Source organism: Arachis ipaensis, chromosome B01 (genome assembly GCF_000816755.2).
Source record: "Arachis ipaensis cultivar K30076 chromosome B01, Araip1.1, whole genome shotgun sequence".
NCBI classification, from domain to species: domain Eukaryota; kingdom Viridiplantae; phylum Streptophyta; class Magnoliopsida; order Fabales; family Fabaceae; genus Arachis; species Arachis ipaensis.
This window is the reverse complement of record NC_029785.2, coordinates 51,617,382-51,635,049: the sequence shown is the minus strand read 5'-3', so window position 1 is coordinate 51,635,049 and position 17,668 is coordinate 51,617,382. Positions and strand designations below refer to the sequence as shown.

At 36.8% G+C, this 17,668-nt stretch overlaps 1 long non-coding RNA gene across 1 annotated transcript; it reads right to left on the bottom strand.

Annotated features, from left to right (window-relative positions):
• On the bottom strand, nt 7,929-16,452 carry LOC110270002. The gene is made up of 3 exons (XR_002358943.1): nt 16,149-16,452; nt 8,776-8,786; nt 7,929-7,983 (listed from the first exon to the last, which is right to left on the bottom strand). It is a non-coding gene; the product is annotated as an uncharacterized LOC110270002 (long non-coding RNA).

Below are 17,668 nucleotides of genomic sequence, written 5' to 3'. Positions count from 1 at the left end.
AGACCAAAAGGCATCCTTCTGTAGGCAAACACTACAGAAGGACATGTGAATGCTGTTTTCTCTTGGTCCTGAGGATCTAATACAATTTGGTTGTAACCTAAATAGCCATCCAAAAAGCAGTAATATTCATGACCTGCTAGTCTCTCTAGCATCTGGTCTATGAATGGTAAAGGAAAGTGATCCTTCCTGGTGGCTGTATTGAGCCTTCTGTAATCAATACACATACGCCACCCTGTAACTGTTCTTGTAGGAACCAATTCATTCTTTTCATTATGAACCACTGTCATGCCTCCCTTCTTGGTGACAACTTGGACAGGGCTCACCCAGGGGCTATCAGAAATAGGATAAATAATCCCAGCCTCCAGTAACTTGGTGACCTCTTTCTGCACCACCTCCTTCATGGCTGGATTTAGCCGCCTCTGTGGTTGAACCATTGGCTTAGCATTATCCTCCAATAGGATCTTGTGCATGCATCTTGCTGGGCTGATGCCCTTAAGATCACTTATGGACCACCCAAGAGCTGTCTTGTGTGTCCTTAGCACTTGAAGTAGTGCTTTGTCTTCCTGTGGACTTAAAGCAGAGCTTATGATCACCGGAAAAGTGTCACCTTCTCCCAGAAAAACATATTTTAGGGATGGTGGTAGTGGTTTGAGCTCGGGTTTAGGAGGATTCTCCTCTTCCTGAGGAATTTTCAGAGGCTCTTTTATTTCCTCTGATTCCTCCAGATCAGGCTGAACATCTTTAAAGATGTCTTCTAGTTCTGATTCGAGACTCTCGGCCATGTTGATCTCCTCTACCAGGGAGTCAATAATATCAACACTCATGCAATCTTTTAGTGTGTCTGGATGCTTCATTGCCTCAACAGCATTCAGCCTGAACTCATCCTCATTGACTCTCAAGGTCACTTCCCCTTTTTGGACGTCAATGATGGTTCGTCCAGTTGCTAGGAAAGGTCTTCCTAGAATGAGAGTTGCACTCTTGTGCTCCTCCATTTCTAGCACTATAAAGTCAGTGGGAAAGGAAAATGGCCCAACCTTGACAATCATGTCCTCAATTATGCCTGATGGATATTTAATGGAGCCATCAGCAAGTTGAAGACATATCCGGGTTGGTTTGACCTCTTCAGTCAAGCCAAGCTTTCTGATAGTGGATGCAGGGATTAGATTAATACTTGCCCCAAGGTCACGTAGAGCTGTCTTGGTACAAGTCCCCTCTAATGTGCCTGGTATCATAAAGCTTCCGGGATCCTTAAGCTTTTCTGGTAAGCTTGTTAGAATGACTGCACTGCATTCTTCAGTGAGAAAAACTTTTTCTGTTTCTCTCCAATCCTTCTTATGACTTAAGATCTCTTTCATGAACTTAGTATAAGAGGGTATTTGCTCAAGTGCCTCTGCAAACGGAATCTTTATTTCAAGAGTCCTGAGATAGTCTGCAAAGCGGACAAATTGTTTATCCTGTTCTGCTTGGCCGAGTTTCTGAGGATAAGGCATTTTGGCTTTATATTCTTCAACCTTAGTTGCTGCAGGTTTATTTCCTACAGAGACAGGTTGAGAAGCCTTCTTGAGGGGGTTATTATCAGCACTTACAAGTTTCTGATCCCTCACTGGCGTTTGAACGCTAGAACTGGACATGGATTGAGCGTTTAACGCCAGATTCCTACCCTTTTCTGGTGTTTGAACGCCAGGATTGGACATGGGTTGGGCGTTTAACGCCAGTTTTTCACCCTTTTCTGGCGTTTGAACGCCAGACTTATTCCTCTCTGGGCTCTTACTGTCCTCAGAGGGATTTTGGGTAGCAGGTTGCTCATCCTCTGTCAGCTGTTCTTTTCTTGGCTTTCTGCTGCTTTGAGTTGAGGTATTCAATGTTTTTCCACTCCTTAATTGAACTGCTTGTCACTCTTCTGTTATCTGTTTCGCTAACTATTGTTTTGTCTGATTCAATTGTGATTCCATATCTTTGTTAGCGTTTTTGGTTTCTTGTAGCATCTCCTTAAATTCTGCTAACTGCCTTGTTATAGAAGATAATTATTGATTGAGTTCAGCAACTTGTTCCTGAGGACTAAAGTCAGTTGATACTGCCTTAGCTTCTTCTTTCTTGGAGGACTCATTACTTACGTATAGATGCTGATTTCTAGCAACTATATCGATAAGCTCTTGAGCCTCTTCAATAGTCTTTCTCATGTGTATAGATCCACCAGCTGAGTGGTCTAGAGATATCTGAGCTTTTTCTGTAAGCCCGTAGTAGAAGATGTCTAACTGCACCCACTCTGAAAACATTTCAGAGGGGCATTTCCTTAGCATTCCTCTGTACCTCTCACAGGCATTATAAAGGGATTCACCATACTCTTGTTTAAAGCCTTGGATGTCCAGCCTTAGCTGTGTCATCCTTTTTGGAGGGAAATATTGATTCAGGAATTTGTCTGATAACTGTTTCCATATTCTTATGCTTGCTGTAGGTTAGTTATTTAACCACCTCTTAGCTTGATCTTTTACAGCAAATGGAAATAGTAATAATCTGTAGACATCCTGATCTACTTCCTTGTCACGTACTGTGTCAGCAATTTGCAAGAACTATGCCAGAAACTCAGTAGGTTCTTCCTATGAAAGACCGGAATACTGGCAATTTTGCTGCACCATGACAATGAGTTGAGGATTTAGCTCAAAACTGCTTGCTCTAATGGGAGGTATACAGATGCTACTCCCATATGCAGCAGTAATGGGGTTAGCATATGACCCCAGAGTCCTTCTGGACTGTTCATTTCCACTTATGTCCATGATGGAGAAAAGGGAATTGATGGATATAATTTTTGAAAAAGATTTTAAATTTTGAAATTTTAAAACTAAGATAAGGCAGAATAAGAAGTTTAGATTAAAAATCTAAATTTTTTTTAAAGGCAGAATTCAAAAATCAATTAGAATAGATGGAAAAGATATTTTTGAATTTAATGAAGAAAGAGAAAAACAGGAAAAATGACATCAAACTTAAAATTTTTAGATCAAAATAAAGAAAACAAACAAGGAAGCTTTGAATATCGAAATGAACACTAAAAGCAACTTTTGAAAAATTTTTAAGAAAACAGAAACATAAAGGACACCAAACTTAAAATATAAAACTAAACTCAAATAGAAGACTCTAAATCAAAAAGAAATTTTTTTTTCCTAATCTAAGTAACAAAATAAACTGTCAGTTGTCCAAACTCGAACAATCTCCGGCAACGGCGCCAAAAATTTGGTGCACGAATTGTAAATCACACCTTTCACAACTCGTACCACTAACCAGCAAGTGCACTAGGTCGTCCAAGTAATACCTTACGTGAGTAAGGGTCGATCCCACAGAGATTGTCGGCTTGAAGCAAGCCATGGTTATTTTGTAATTCTTAGTCAGGAAATTAATAATAAAAATGGTTGGGTTTATGAAGAGTGATTAACATGAAATAAATAATACTTGTTATGCAGTAATGGAGAATAGATTGAGGTTTTGGAGATGCTCTGTCTTCTAAATTTCTGCTTTCCTACTGTCTTCTTCTTCACGCACGCAGGTCTCCTTCCATGACAAGCTGTATGTTGGTGGATCACCGTTGTCAATGGCTACCAACTATCATCTCAGTGAAAGGGTCCATGTACATGGCTAATCATTTGTCGGTTCTCACTAATGTTGGAATAGGATCCATTGATCCTTTTGCACACTGTCACTGCGCCCAGCATTCATGAGTTTGAAGCTCGTCACAGTCATCCCTTCCCAGATCCTACTCGAAATACCACAGACAAGGTTTAGACTTTTCGGATCTCAGGCATGCTGCCAATTGATTCTAGCTTATACCACGAAGACTCTGATCTCACAGATTTGAATGCTCTGTTGTTAGGAGATGCAATCAAACGTATGAACTAGGAACCCAAGAGATATACACTCAAGCTATTACAGGTAGAACGTAAGTGGTTGTCAGGCACGCGTTCATAGGTTGAGAATGATGATGAGTGTCACGGATCATCACATTCTTCATGGTTAAGTACGAGTGAATATCTTAGAACAGAAACGAGAGTGTTGAATAGAAAATAGAAGTAATTGCATTAATTCATCAAGACACAGCAGAGCTCCTCACCCCCAATCATGGAGTTTAGAGACTCATGTCGTAGGGGTACAATGTAAAATGTGAAAATGTTATATGATATAAAATAAATCTCTAAAAGTAGTTTTTATACTAAACTAATAACCTAGGTTTACATAAAATGGGTAAACTAAGATAGATAGTGCAGAAATCCACTTCCGGAGCCCACTTGGTGTGTGCTTGGGGTGAGCATTAAAGCTTCCATGTGTAGAGACTTTTCTTGGAGTTAAACGCCAGGTTGCTGCCTGTTTCTGGCGTTTAACTCCAGTTTTTATGCCAGTTCTGGCATTTAACGCCAGAATAGGGTAAAGAATCGGCGTTAAACGCCAATTTGCATCATCAAAACTTGGACAAAGTATGGACTATTATATATTGCTGGAAAGCCCTAGATGTCTACTTTTCAACGCAATTGAGATCGCGCCAATTGGGCTTCTGTAGCTCCAGAAAATCCATTTCAAGTGCAAGGCGGTCAGAATCCAACAGCATTTGCAGTCCTTTTTCAGCCTCTGAATCAGATTTTTGCTCAGGTCCCTCAATTTCAGCCAGAAAATACCTGAAATCACAAAAAAACACACAAACTCATAGTAAAGTCCAGAAATATGATTTTTGCATAAAAACTAATAAAAATATACTAAAAAGTAGCTAGATCCTACTAAAAACTATATGAAAATACCCCCAAAAAGCGTATAAAATATCCGCTCATCATCTGCACAACCCATTGAACCAAAAATCCTTCATGCACAGAACCAAAATCACAAAGGCCATCGAACCAAAAAACGTTCATGTGGTTAATTAATCATTATCAATTTTTAATCAACAAAAATAGTGTTCTTCAATGGAAAATAAGTACTGAAGATACTACCATAGCTCTAATTAAACTATCCAAACCAATAAGAACAAGCAACTATATCTTAAAGCCCTAGTTATACTGTAAAAATCATTCACAATATATTCAATCCACTAAACAAAGCAAATCAAACTAGTAGAACTAATATGAAACTAGGCGAAACGCGACATTTCAAGATTTTAAATGAACAATAGTTTTCTCATACCTTTTGTAGTCTTTGTTGCTGTTTTCATTTGTTTCTGGTTGTTACTTGCAAAATCTTCTTCCGATTCATTTGCAGTAGTCATTTTTGCAAAGAATGTGATTGAAGTTTGAGTGATGTTCAGAGAGATTCGAAGAGAGTGAGTGTTTTGGGGTATTGGTTTCGTGTTGAAGATGTAACGTTCGTTCATAATGAAGCGCGAATGGAAAAACGATGCATTTTTTGTGAGGCGTGTATTTCTCACTCTGCATTTAATGCGCTTGAAACAATTTGGGCTTGGGCCTATATGGTTATATGGTTATATGGATGTGTAGCAGCCCTGTTTAAAAAAGCGCGATTAGTTTGTGAAAATTGAATTTGTTTTCAAACGTTGAAAATAATAAAAATGTATTTAGTTGGTTTATTTTTAAAAATATATTTTAACATTAATTTTATAATATAAAATTATATTTTTATTAAAATTTACTTTTATATATTTAATTTTTTATTAAGTTAATAATTATTTTTTATATAATATCAAATATGAAATAAATTACAATCTTAAAATAATTGAAGACAATATGTTCTTAGCAGAAGAACATAATTTATAGTTGTAAAAATTGGACTAATTAGGTTGTTGACCGAAAAATCGATGAACCGACCTTAGAATCAGTTCGAACAGAATATAAGACCGAATAAAGAAAAGAATCGGTGAAAATCGATTTGATCTAACTAGTTTTAATAAAAATGGTGAACTGGTGAGTTTTAAGAAATCCAGACTGATTCAAATTAAAAAAAAAAAACTCCCTTTAAAACAACGTCGTTTTAAATTTTAAGGGAAAAAAAGAAAACCCTAATCCAGCGAAGGATCCCCCCCTCCAACCCACTCTCTCACTTTGAAACGGGTCAAACGGCAGAGGAGCTCAATGCGGCGCCTTTACCTTCTCACTTTCACAAAGCCATCGTCACCGACACTGCACGTCGCTATCTCCTTTGCGTTACCTTGCCAGCTCCTGTGTCATCTGTAGGCTGGCAATGGGTAGGTAGGGTTTGGACTCTTCTTCTAACTTCAAGTTCTTGCAACATAAAATTACAAATAGCATGATCATCAAGTTCTTAATCTTCTAATAGTACAAAGAGCATTGGTTATTCAGCCACGAGTTGGCTCCTCAACTCTTTGGAACCTAAAATGCTAACGTGTCAACTCCAAATTTTTTTGAAATAAAGTTAAAGGATAGCGGGTAGCATCTCTTGCTATCACGTATAACCCAATCTCTGTTTCAAACCCTAATTTTGAGAGTCTCTCCCCATGGCTCCCTCTTTCTCTCTCTTGCTCTCGCCCCATCCCGAACCTAACTTCTTCGACAAATGTTGGAAAGCCGGCGTTCATTTCCCCAGGATTGAGCACAAGCAACGGTGGATCTGGACGGCGACAGTTCGATGTGCGATAAGGGAGTGAGCAAACAAGCGACGGCCAGAAAGGAATGACGCAACGATGAGCAACGGGAGAATGAGGTCTCAACGAGGGGAGAAGGACTATAGTGGGGACGAGGAGGGCTCGAGGGAAAGTGGCTTCTCTTTCTGAGCCGAAAAGAGTGACATCTCAGTGGTGTGTTCTCTCTTTGTCTGTCCTACTGCCTTTGACCCTCTCGGTTGCGATGAGTCCTGAAACAAATGCTTGCTCACTTGAACACATATTAGATCTCAGATATTTTGTTGCAAATAATTATGAATTAACTATTTTATTAAGTCTAATTTGTTAGTGTATGGTGATTATGAATCATCAGCGTGTTGTTTAGGGTCTTTTATTTTGTTTAGGGTTTTTTATTACTGTTTGTTCTTTCATTTATGAGCATGATGTTCATATGGATTTTTTTATGTTTGTTGTTTGTCGCAAATGGTGAGGAGTGACAGATTTTAGATCAGGCAAGATTGCAACTATAGTATCTTCATAGAAGGACTGTGAAGGAAGATCTCAGAAAAATTTTCATTGAGATTATTGAAAGGTGTCGACAATGACCGAATGTAAGTTTATCTCACTGATATCAAGTGGAACGCGCTAGGTGTTTAATAGAAATGTTTCTTTTTTATTTCTATTTTTTTAAATGTTATTTGTTTGTTTAATGCATTGGTTTGTTGGATGATACTCCCTGCGAGAATTGGAAGGGTTGAGATAGTAAGGCCTCTACTTTGGTAAAGGTCTTCATTTTAACTGTTTGTGTAATCTCTTTGGATTTGTATAATTATCATAACCTGAAAAAAAATTGATGTCATGACATATTTGTATCATTTTCTTGTGTATAATTGACTTTAGATTTGGTTTCCTTAAAGATTTGCTCTTAAAAATAAAAATATATTGCTGCTTGGGTTAAAAAAAAAAGAAGTTTAATATTTTTGAAGTTTGAATTGATTTGATGAGAAATTTTGGATTAAATTTACAGTTTTGTCATCTGTGACGTGTTAAACGTGTAATTTTGGGTTTGTGTCATTCTTATTATCCATTTGTTTTATAGGTGGCTTTTTATTTTCTTCTAGATCTATATAAATTTAGTGTTATTTTAGTTGCAATCATTTTTAATATATGGTTATGTTTATTAATCAATTGTGTTTTCTTTTATAAGGTCAATGCTTAAGGATTTCATTTTATTCAAACTCTATATGAATTCAATATTATTTTAGTTGGAATCATTTTTGTATATGGTTATGTTTATTGATCCATTTTGTTTTCTTAGGATTTTATTCGATATGTTTTAAGTAAATACACATGAACTAATTGTTCTTTGTTTTTTTTTCCTTTTATATTGAGGTCCAACTATGCTGATCCTGAAGTGCCGCTCTTGAAAAAGTGGGCTGAACACAACATAAGTCCTTTAATTCCAAATGTTTGCTCATCTAAACAAGTTAGATATAAGATATCACATGTATCAGCATCGTGTTTCTTAGGTTTCTTTGATTTTTTTTCAAATAAATATTAATGTACTATTATTTATACTAAAATCTGTTGGTATATTGATGAGTGATAATTTGTCGTGTCGGTATAGAATTTCACACAAATAAATGAATTCTCGTTGCAAGTATAGTTCTACATCAACAAATAATCCTCCCAATAAAAAATTTGGTTGTCACATGTCACAAAACCCAAATAAAAATTAACCGGAGTATTTGAACTCCGGGTCGTCTCACAAGGAATTACAATGAAGTGCTTTACTATGGGCTATGAAGAAATGTTTTGGGGTTTTTGTAATAAGGAACAAGAAATGTAAATAATAAGAACTAGTAAAATAAAGGAAAAGAACTCTTGGCTAGACGTAGGTAATTGAGATCACCATCCTTGTCTATAAACCAAATATTGATAATTATGAGGAACCAAGTTCATTAAGTTTACTTCTATACTTGAAGTATATATCAAATGGCTTAATCAACATTAACCCATAGGTCACAACCTATCTACTAATTAGATTAGTAGTGGATTAGTGTCAATGGGTATCAAATTGACCACCAAGGGTTCTCAAATCACCAATTCAATGAGACCCAATGACTCAAGGTCACTCAATTCCCTTAGCCTAGGCCAAGAGCGAAGAAAACTACTCAAAAACTAGTGTAAACATTTTATCAAACACCTAGAGTGCAAGAAAAGTAAACATCACAAAATGCTAGAATTAATGAAACCCATAACTAACATAAGTGAGAAATCAACAATAACAATCAAGATCAACATAAAAGAAACATGGAAACATAAAATTGCATTGGAAGAAAATGAAAATCCAACAAGAGTGTATGAACATAAAAGTGATATGAAAAGGAAAATTAACAACAAGAACTAGAAGAACAAAGGTGTAATATCAAGGAATTAACAAAGGAAAACTAAATCAAAACAAGAATTGAAAGTGGATCTAAGAAAATTTAACCTAAACTACCCTAAATTCTAGAGAGAAGGGAGATCTTCTCTCTCTAGAATTCTAACCTAAAACATGATGAAAAACTAAACTATGACTACTTGGTTCATTTTCCCTTCAATCCTTGGGTTCAATAGCATCAGAAATGAGTTGGATTGGGCCCAAAATGGGCTGCAAAATTGCTGGCCACGATTTCTCTTTAATGAACCACGTGCTCCATCGGCACGCATGCGTACATGGTACGTGCGCACCCCTATACTTCATGAAACTATGGCAAAATTTATATCATTTTGAAGCCCTGGATGTTAGCTTTCCAACACAACTAGAACCGCCTCATTTGGACCTCTGTATCTCAAGTTATGGTCGATTGAGTGTCAGGAGGTCAGGCTTGACAACTTTACGGTTCCTTCATTTCTTCATGAGTTCTCCCACTTGCATGCTTTTCTCCTCACTTCTTCCATCCAATACTTGCCTTATGAATCTGAAATCACTCAACAAACATATCAAGGCATCTAATTGAATTAAAGTGAATTAAAATTACCAATTTTAAGGCCTAAAAAGCATGTTTTCACATTTAAGCACAAATCAAGGGAGAATTGCAAAACCATGCAATTTCATTGAATAAATGTGAGAAAAGGTGATAAAATCTCCTAAAATAAGCACAAGATAAACCACAAAATTGGGGTTTATCAAATCTTCCCACACTTAAACCAATCATGTCCTCATGCTAAGAATAAAGAAGGATAAGAAAATGGTATGAACATTTATTCAATGCAACGAAACTATATGCAGCTATCTATATGAATGCAACTAAATGCAAGATGATTCTCTCTACTTGGTCAAAAGCAAATCAATCTCCAAGAGCATGTATGAACAAGTTGGGCTAAGATCATATGATGATTCATGAATCCTACCAATTCAAATATCAAAATGAAGTTCAGATAGACTTGCAAGAAGAAAGCTCATGAAAGCCGGAAACAAGGAATTGAGCATCGAACCCTCACCGGAAGTGTATCCGCTCTAGTCGCTCAAGTGTATAGGGTCGATCACTCAATTCTCTTCTAATCATGCTTTCTAAGATTTGTTTTTCATCTAACAATCAACAATTATTCAATGCATGCATACATTCATCATGAGGACTTGTTCATAGGTTGTAATGGGGCTAAGGTCAAGGTAGGATGCATATGGTCAAGTGAGCTTGAAATTTGAATCTTTGATTAACATAAGCTCTCACCAAACACATATAACAACTTATACAATTCTAATACAATGCCTAGCTACCCATGATTCCTACTTTTTCACATACTCATACATTCTCTTTAATTCACATTCCATATGCATTGATTTTTATTGAACTTTACTTTGGGGCATTTTTGTCCCCTTTTTATTTCTTTCTTTTTTCAATGCATATAGTTTTACATATAGTGCATGAATATGTACCCAATTCCCAATATTTTCAACAAAAAAAATTACACTTTTACCTCAACCAATGTCTCAAGTTTCCCATACCTAAATGATACACACCCTCACTAGCCTAAGCTAATTAAAGATCCAAATTAAGGGACATTTATTATTTTTCACTTAGGAGAAGTGATGTGCTACAATTAAGAAGAAAAGAGATTAAATAAGCTCAAAATTGGCTAACAATGGTTGATGAAAGGTAGGCTATTTGGGTAAGTGAGCTAAATGAAATGATGGCCTCAATCATATAAATGCATTCATACATGGAACAATGGACATAAAGAATCAAATAAATCAAAGATTACAATCATAGAAAGAGAATAATACACATAAGAATGGAAATAAGTGGTTATAAAATGTAACCACACAATTGGGATCAAAACTCACATGCTTGTGTTCTTAGCTCAAAAACCATGTTCTAAAATACATTCTTCAAGCAAGTTTGTCACAAAATTTTTTTTTCAAGTTGGTAGGGTGCCCTAAAAACAGTTTCTTGGAAAAGAAATCATCACCCTAACCAAGTAGCCCTAACATAAAAAGAAGTGGTAAAATATGTACAAATTCTAACTAACATGCAACCTATCATACAATGCAACAACTAACTAGCAAAGGAAATCAAGAATTGGTGTGGAAAGAAAGAAATTGTTACCCATGGAGATCGGTCGGACGACCTCCCCACACTTAAAAATTTGCGCCGTCCTCGGTGCATGCAAAGAAGAGCAAGGTGGACGGGTTGCTACACTTGATGAGTTTCTTCCAAAAGGTTGTACAGAAGGACTTGTTTGTTGCCCCATTTAAAAGCTTTTCCATTCCTTTCCTTTTTGGTGGCCAAGCTAAAAGGAGAGAAAAAGAAAGAAAATTAAGCCAATAACAAAGACATTAAAGCAAATAGAACATAGGCGGGAGCTAATGCCAAATAAGAATAGGGTCCTCACTACATGGTAGCTACAACATGTGAGTGAGAAAACAATGTAAGCTAAGGCATATTAACTAACACTTGATGCAGGAGTAAAGTCAAAGCATGAAGAGCACTCAAAAGCATCAAGTTCGACTAGAAAGAGTGGGTCATGAAAGACATGCAAGTTCATATCAATGCAAAAGAATATAAGAGTCATACAAGATTAAGCATTGATTTAAAAGTTTCATCACCCAACAATATCAAACAAGTCAAGAAGCACCAAGATTACCCAAGAAATTCTCAACAATTGAGAAAGAAAATTCAACATCATTATTGAAATAAGAGACTTAGAAAAAACACTGAAAACATGCTATAGAAACAAAATTGAAATGTAAAGAATAGAAGTATACGAATGCGATAAACAAAAGAAAATGGCTTATGAGAGAAAAAAACTCTTTTTTTTACCGGCGCGGGTGCGTCATGCACGCTTACGCGCCGATGTGCAGTTGGCAGAAGGACGCGTATGTGCCAGGTGTGCGCATGAGTGGGTGAGGTTATGCACTAGGCACAGTGTTGGCCCAAGGTTGGCCCAACTCTCTGGAACATGTACCAGGAAGGCAGGTGGCGCTATCGGCGCGCGCGCGCACAGCGTGTGGGCACGTGCATTGTGCAATTAGCATCAAGGACGCGTACGCGCCAGGTGTGCGTACGCACGGGTTGATTTGTTCCCCAGGCATGGTGCTGGCGCAGTGTAGGCACAACTCTCGGGTCAATGTATGGAGGAATAAAATTTTTCAATCCACGCGTATGCGCACATGGCGCGTGCGCGTGGAGGGGGTGGAAATGCTTAATGCACGCGTACGCGTGCAGTGTGCGTATGCGTGGATGGTGCTCTGTTTTTCAAAATTTTTCTATGTTTTCGCACCAATCCAAGCATTCTAAACCTCCAAACAGCTACCAAAACACCATCAAACCTTATTTAACCTACTAAACTACCAATTATACTCAACAAACTCAACAAAACATGAAATTAAACTAATTACCAATATGTACAAAAGGGGAAAATGGAAAGAATTTACCATGTTGGGTGTCTCCCACCTAGCACTTTTAGTTTAAGTCCTTAAGTTGGACATTTGGTGGGGGTCCTTGCTAGGGTGGTTTATGCTTGAATTCATCCTTGAATCCCCACCAACGTTTGCATCTCCAATGTCCACTGTGATCCCAGATTAGGCGCACAAGGCCTTCAAGTAAGCTTAGGTAGATGCAAGGCCCCAAGCATTTTGATTGTTGACATGAATTCCGGGGTCCCAAAACTTATTCTTGTACCCTTCTTCCCGTTGACTACCATAGTTAAATTCGGGTGACAAGGCTTGTGAATTCTCAATTAAGCATCCAAACATTCTCCTAGATCCATACAACTTGTTTCTACACCAACCATTACTATCCAACTTTGAGCATGCAACCATCATGAACTTAGAGTGATGTTTCCAACCACTACACAACTCTCTCCTACTCTTAACTCCACAAAGAGCTCTAAGTTGACCATCATTTTCAATCAAACCATATTCAAGTGAGAACGTAAAGCTTAGGGATAAGAATTTTACCCACTTGAATATTGTATTGGATGATGGTGACTTAGGAAGGGGAACCTCCCCACACTTAGACAATGCGAGGTCTACTCTTTTGTGCTCTTTCTTGACTACCTCCACCTCTTGGCAAGCTTCTTCAACTTCAACCTCTTCCTCTTGACAAAGTTCTTCACATTCAACCACCTCTTCACCAACTTCTTCTAGCTCTTCCCCACTCTTCATGTCATAACATGGAGGTAATGTAGAACATATCTCAATATTTACCTCAATATCAATAGGGGAAGATTCCTCAAATACCAAAGGATCATGTGTTGGTGTGGGCTCATCTCTAAGAGGAAGATTTGTTATTTGCTCACCTTCTTCTAATTCTTCATCATTCATTATATTCTTAGGAGGTTGCACACCCTCCTTAACATCGCCTTCAAGCTCAATAGAAGAAGGTTCAACAACTTCCACAAAATCATCAACAATGCCACTTGGTGTGGAAGTGTTCTCAAACTTGGAATCCACTTCCTGTTCAACTTTGCCTAGCTCTTCAACCACTTCTTCTTCATCAACAATCTCTTCACTCTCCACTTGTTGCAAGACATACCCCATCTCCTTGTACTCATGTTGAGATTTTAATATCTTCTTCATGCTCCTTTCTTCGGTTGATTTCTCACATTCATCCGTGGAGATGCTTTGCTTGTTGCATGAGTCCAATGATTCCAAGATAGCGGTAATGTTAGCAAACTGAGCCATGATTTTTTCAAATATGGGAGGTGATTCATCTTGTGGTTGAGAGTTCCCATACATTGGAGGTGATTCATCTTGGTAATAGTATGTAGGTGGTGGTTCTTGAGGGTATTGGTGGTGGAATTGGGGTGGTTCTACATATGGTTCATATGGTTCATGAGGTGGTTGGTATGATGGGTAAGGATTAGGGTCATATGGAGGTGTTTGGTGGTAAGGGGCTTGTGAGTAAGGTGGTTCAAAGTCATGTTGAGGGGGTGGTTCATAGGCATGTAGTGGTGGTTGTTGACAATCACAATAAGGGTCACAACATCCATTAGATTGATATGCATTAGGATTAGAATTATACCCATAAGAATCCGGAGAGTAGTTACGTTGGGCTGACGCTTGGACGGCTCGGGTGGCATAGAATACCCTTTGGTCCTTGTGTATCTCCGTGAGGATAGTAGTCATGTCCCCAAGCACTCTTGTCAAACTTGATTCGGAAGGAGGTTGTTGCCAAGAAGGTTGTTCATAAGCTTGGGGCTCCTCCCACCTTTGATTTCCAAATCCTTGATGCACATCTCTATTGAAGCTTTCATTTTCTACAACATAATTTGAACCAAATTCATAGCCAAAGTGATGAGAATTCATAGTAGAAAATAAAAACAAAAGCTAACAAAAACAAGCAATAAAGTCCTAAGCTAACAAAAACTAACAATTAAGCAAAAGGCAAGCATATTCACAATATTCACAATAGCCAATAATATAACACCATTGCAACTCTCCGGCAACGGTGCCATTTTGATGAGTGAGAATTTGTCGTGTTGGTGTAGAATTTCACACAAATGAATGAATTCTCGTTGCAAGTATAATTCTACACCAACAAACAATCCTCCCAATAAAAAATTTGGTTGTCACATATAACAAACCCCAAATAAAAATTAACCGGAGTATTTGAACTCCGGGTCGTCTCACAAGGAATTACAATGAAGTGCTTTACTATTGGCTATGAAGGAATGTTTTGGGGTTTTTGTAATAAGGAACAAGAAATGTAAATAATAAGAACTAGTAAAATAAAGGAAAATAACTCTTGGCTAGACGTAGGTAATTGAGATCACCATCCTTGTCTACAAACCAAATATTGATAATTATGAGGAACCAAGCTCATTAAGTTTACTTCTATACTTGAAGTATATCAAATGACTTAATCAACATCAGCCCATAGGTCCCAACCTATCTACTAATTAGATTAGTAGTGGGTTAGTGTCAATGGGTATCAAATTGACCACCAAGGGTTCTCAAATCACCAATTCAATGAGACCTAATGACTCAAGGTCATTCAATTCTCTTAGCCTAGGCCAAGAGCCAAGAAAACAACTCAAAAACTAGTGTAAACATTTTATCAAACACCTAGAGTGCAAGAAAAGTAAACATCACAAAATGGTAGAATTAATGAAACCCATAACTAACATAAGTAAGAAATCAACAATAACAATCAAGATCAACATAAAAGAAACATGGAAACATAAAATTGCATTGAAAGAAAATGGAAATCCAACAAGAGTGTATGAACATAAAAGTGATATGAAAAGGAAATTAACAACAAGAACTAGAAGAAAAAAGGTGTAATGTCAAGGAATTAACAAAGGAAAACTAAATCAAAACAAGAATTGAAAGTGGATCTAAGAAAATTTAACCTAAACTACCCTAAATTTTAGAGAGAAGGGAGAGCTTCTCTCTCTAGAATTCTAACCTAAAACATGATGAAAAACTAAACTATGACTACTTGGTTCATTCTCCCTTCAATCCTTGGGTTCAATAGCATCAGAAAGAAGTTGGATTGGGCCCAAAATGAGCTGCAAAATCGCTGGCCACGATTTCTTTTTAATGAACCACGTGCTCCATCAGCGTGCACACGTACATGGCGTGTGCTCGCCCCTATACATCAGGAAACTATGGCAAATTTTATATCATTTCAAAGCCCCGGATGTTATCTTTCCAACGCAATCGGAATCGCCTCATTTGGATTTCTGTAACTCAAGTTATGGTTGATTGAGTGCCAGAAGGTCAGGCTTAACAGCTTTATGGTTCCTTCATTTCTTCATGAGTTCTCCCACTTGCATGCTTTTCTCCTCACTTCTTCTATCCAATACTTGCCTTATGAACCTGAAATTACTCAACAAACATATCAAGGCATCAAATGGAAATAAAGTAAATTAAAATCACCAATTTTAGGGCCTAAAAAGCATGTTTTCACATTTAAGCACAAATAAAGGGAGAATTACAAAATCATGCTATTTTATTGAATAAATGTGAGAAAAGGTGATGAAATCCCCCAAAATAAGCACAAGATGAACCACAAAATTAGAGTTTATCATATATGAAGATGTTATAAGAGATAAATAGTGGATTCTACTGGATTCTGATATGAGATTGCATCCCAGTTCTACTGAAAACGAAATGGGGTCAAAAATTCTGCAAGAAGGTTAAGTTACTTTTTTAAAATATTTGTAAATTTTAAGAGTTTACTTTCTGGGTAACTTATTCTTTTGGAGACATTGTTTGGTATCTCCTTTTTAAGTTTTGATCATGGAGTTTGTTAAAGGTCTTGATTTTAACTGTTTATGTGATTTCTTCATATTTGTATCTTTATCATAATCTGAAAAAAAATTGATGTCATGACAGATTTGTATCATTATTTTGTGTATAGTTGACTTTAGCTTTGTTTTGCTTGAGGATTTTATCTTAAAAATAAAATTCCACTTTCGTGCAACATCCAAATTGATTCAACCTCCTGCTTCCCATTTAGGTTTGTGGTATTCTAAGCTCTTACAATCCCACTTTCTTGCAACAGCCAAATTGATTTGACCTCCAGCTTTCCCTTTAGGTTTATGGTACTCTAACCTCATACAATCCCTAACTCTACTACTTTTGTTGTTGCAATCTTTTTTGTTTTGGTCTTCTTCTTGTGTGTTTGAAGTTGGCATTTTATTGATAGGTTATTGCCTTATTTATTTTAAATCTTTCTAATAGTGGTTTTATATTCTTTTAATTTGAGAGTGACATTACTAATATATTTTTCAATGTGTGTTTTCGGCATGTTTTAAAATCTTTAATATAATTTTCACATAACTTCACTAGAATTTATAGGATTCAATGTGCCTTTGTTGTTTGTTTTCAGTTGCAGGATTTGATGTGTCTTGTTTGGTGACTATGTTGATAAACTGAATTAATTTCTCTCCTTTAGGTATGCTGAGCAACCAATCGTCCTTTTGAGGCTTGTCAAAGTTAAGGTTTTTAGGAGTTCGTGCCAGCTTTTTTAATTTCCTTTGGCTGATTTATCTTTGTTTTTTTTTTTTTTGTGCTTTGAGTATTAATTTGTGTAACTAAAGTAGGTATCATTAATTTTCAGGTAGAGTTGGGCTTCAAAATATCATGTGTTACATTAAAGCTTGGATTCAATCTTGATATCCCAGAGGTAGCATCTTTTCGGAAGAGGTATATAAGTTTGTTATTTAGAATGATGTAATTATATCTCGGTGTTCCTTGATTCCATTGCCTTATATATCTCTCTTTCTTGTTTTTGGCTATTTTTTTGAAAATTTCATTTGTACTTCTATCTTTTAATAGCTGTATTTCCCATGGAATTAGTGCATCTCAATCCATTCGTATTGTTGGTTGTGATGGGATAGAATCATAGAAGAAGACTTTATGAAGTTAACACCTAGATGTACTATGAAGTCACTTGAGGATAACAACAGGGTGGAAACTATGTTAATCCTTTTTTTCCTCTTGATTCTTTTATAATTATTTTCCTATTTTCTTAATACCTTTTTGTAAATTTGTTAGGGTGGAACTTTTGTTGTGCTTGCAAAAATTGTTGAGATAGTTGAGGATGGTCCATGGTAATACTTTGCCTATATTTGTGGTAGAGGTATCCAGATAGAATGTAATCTCCGGATAATTAGTAAATAATT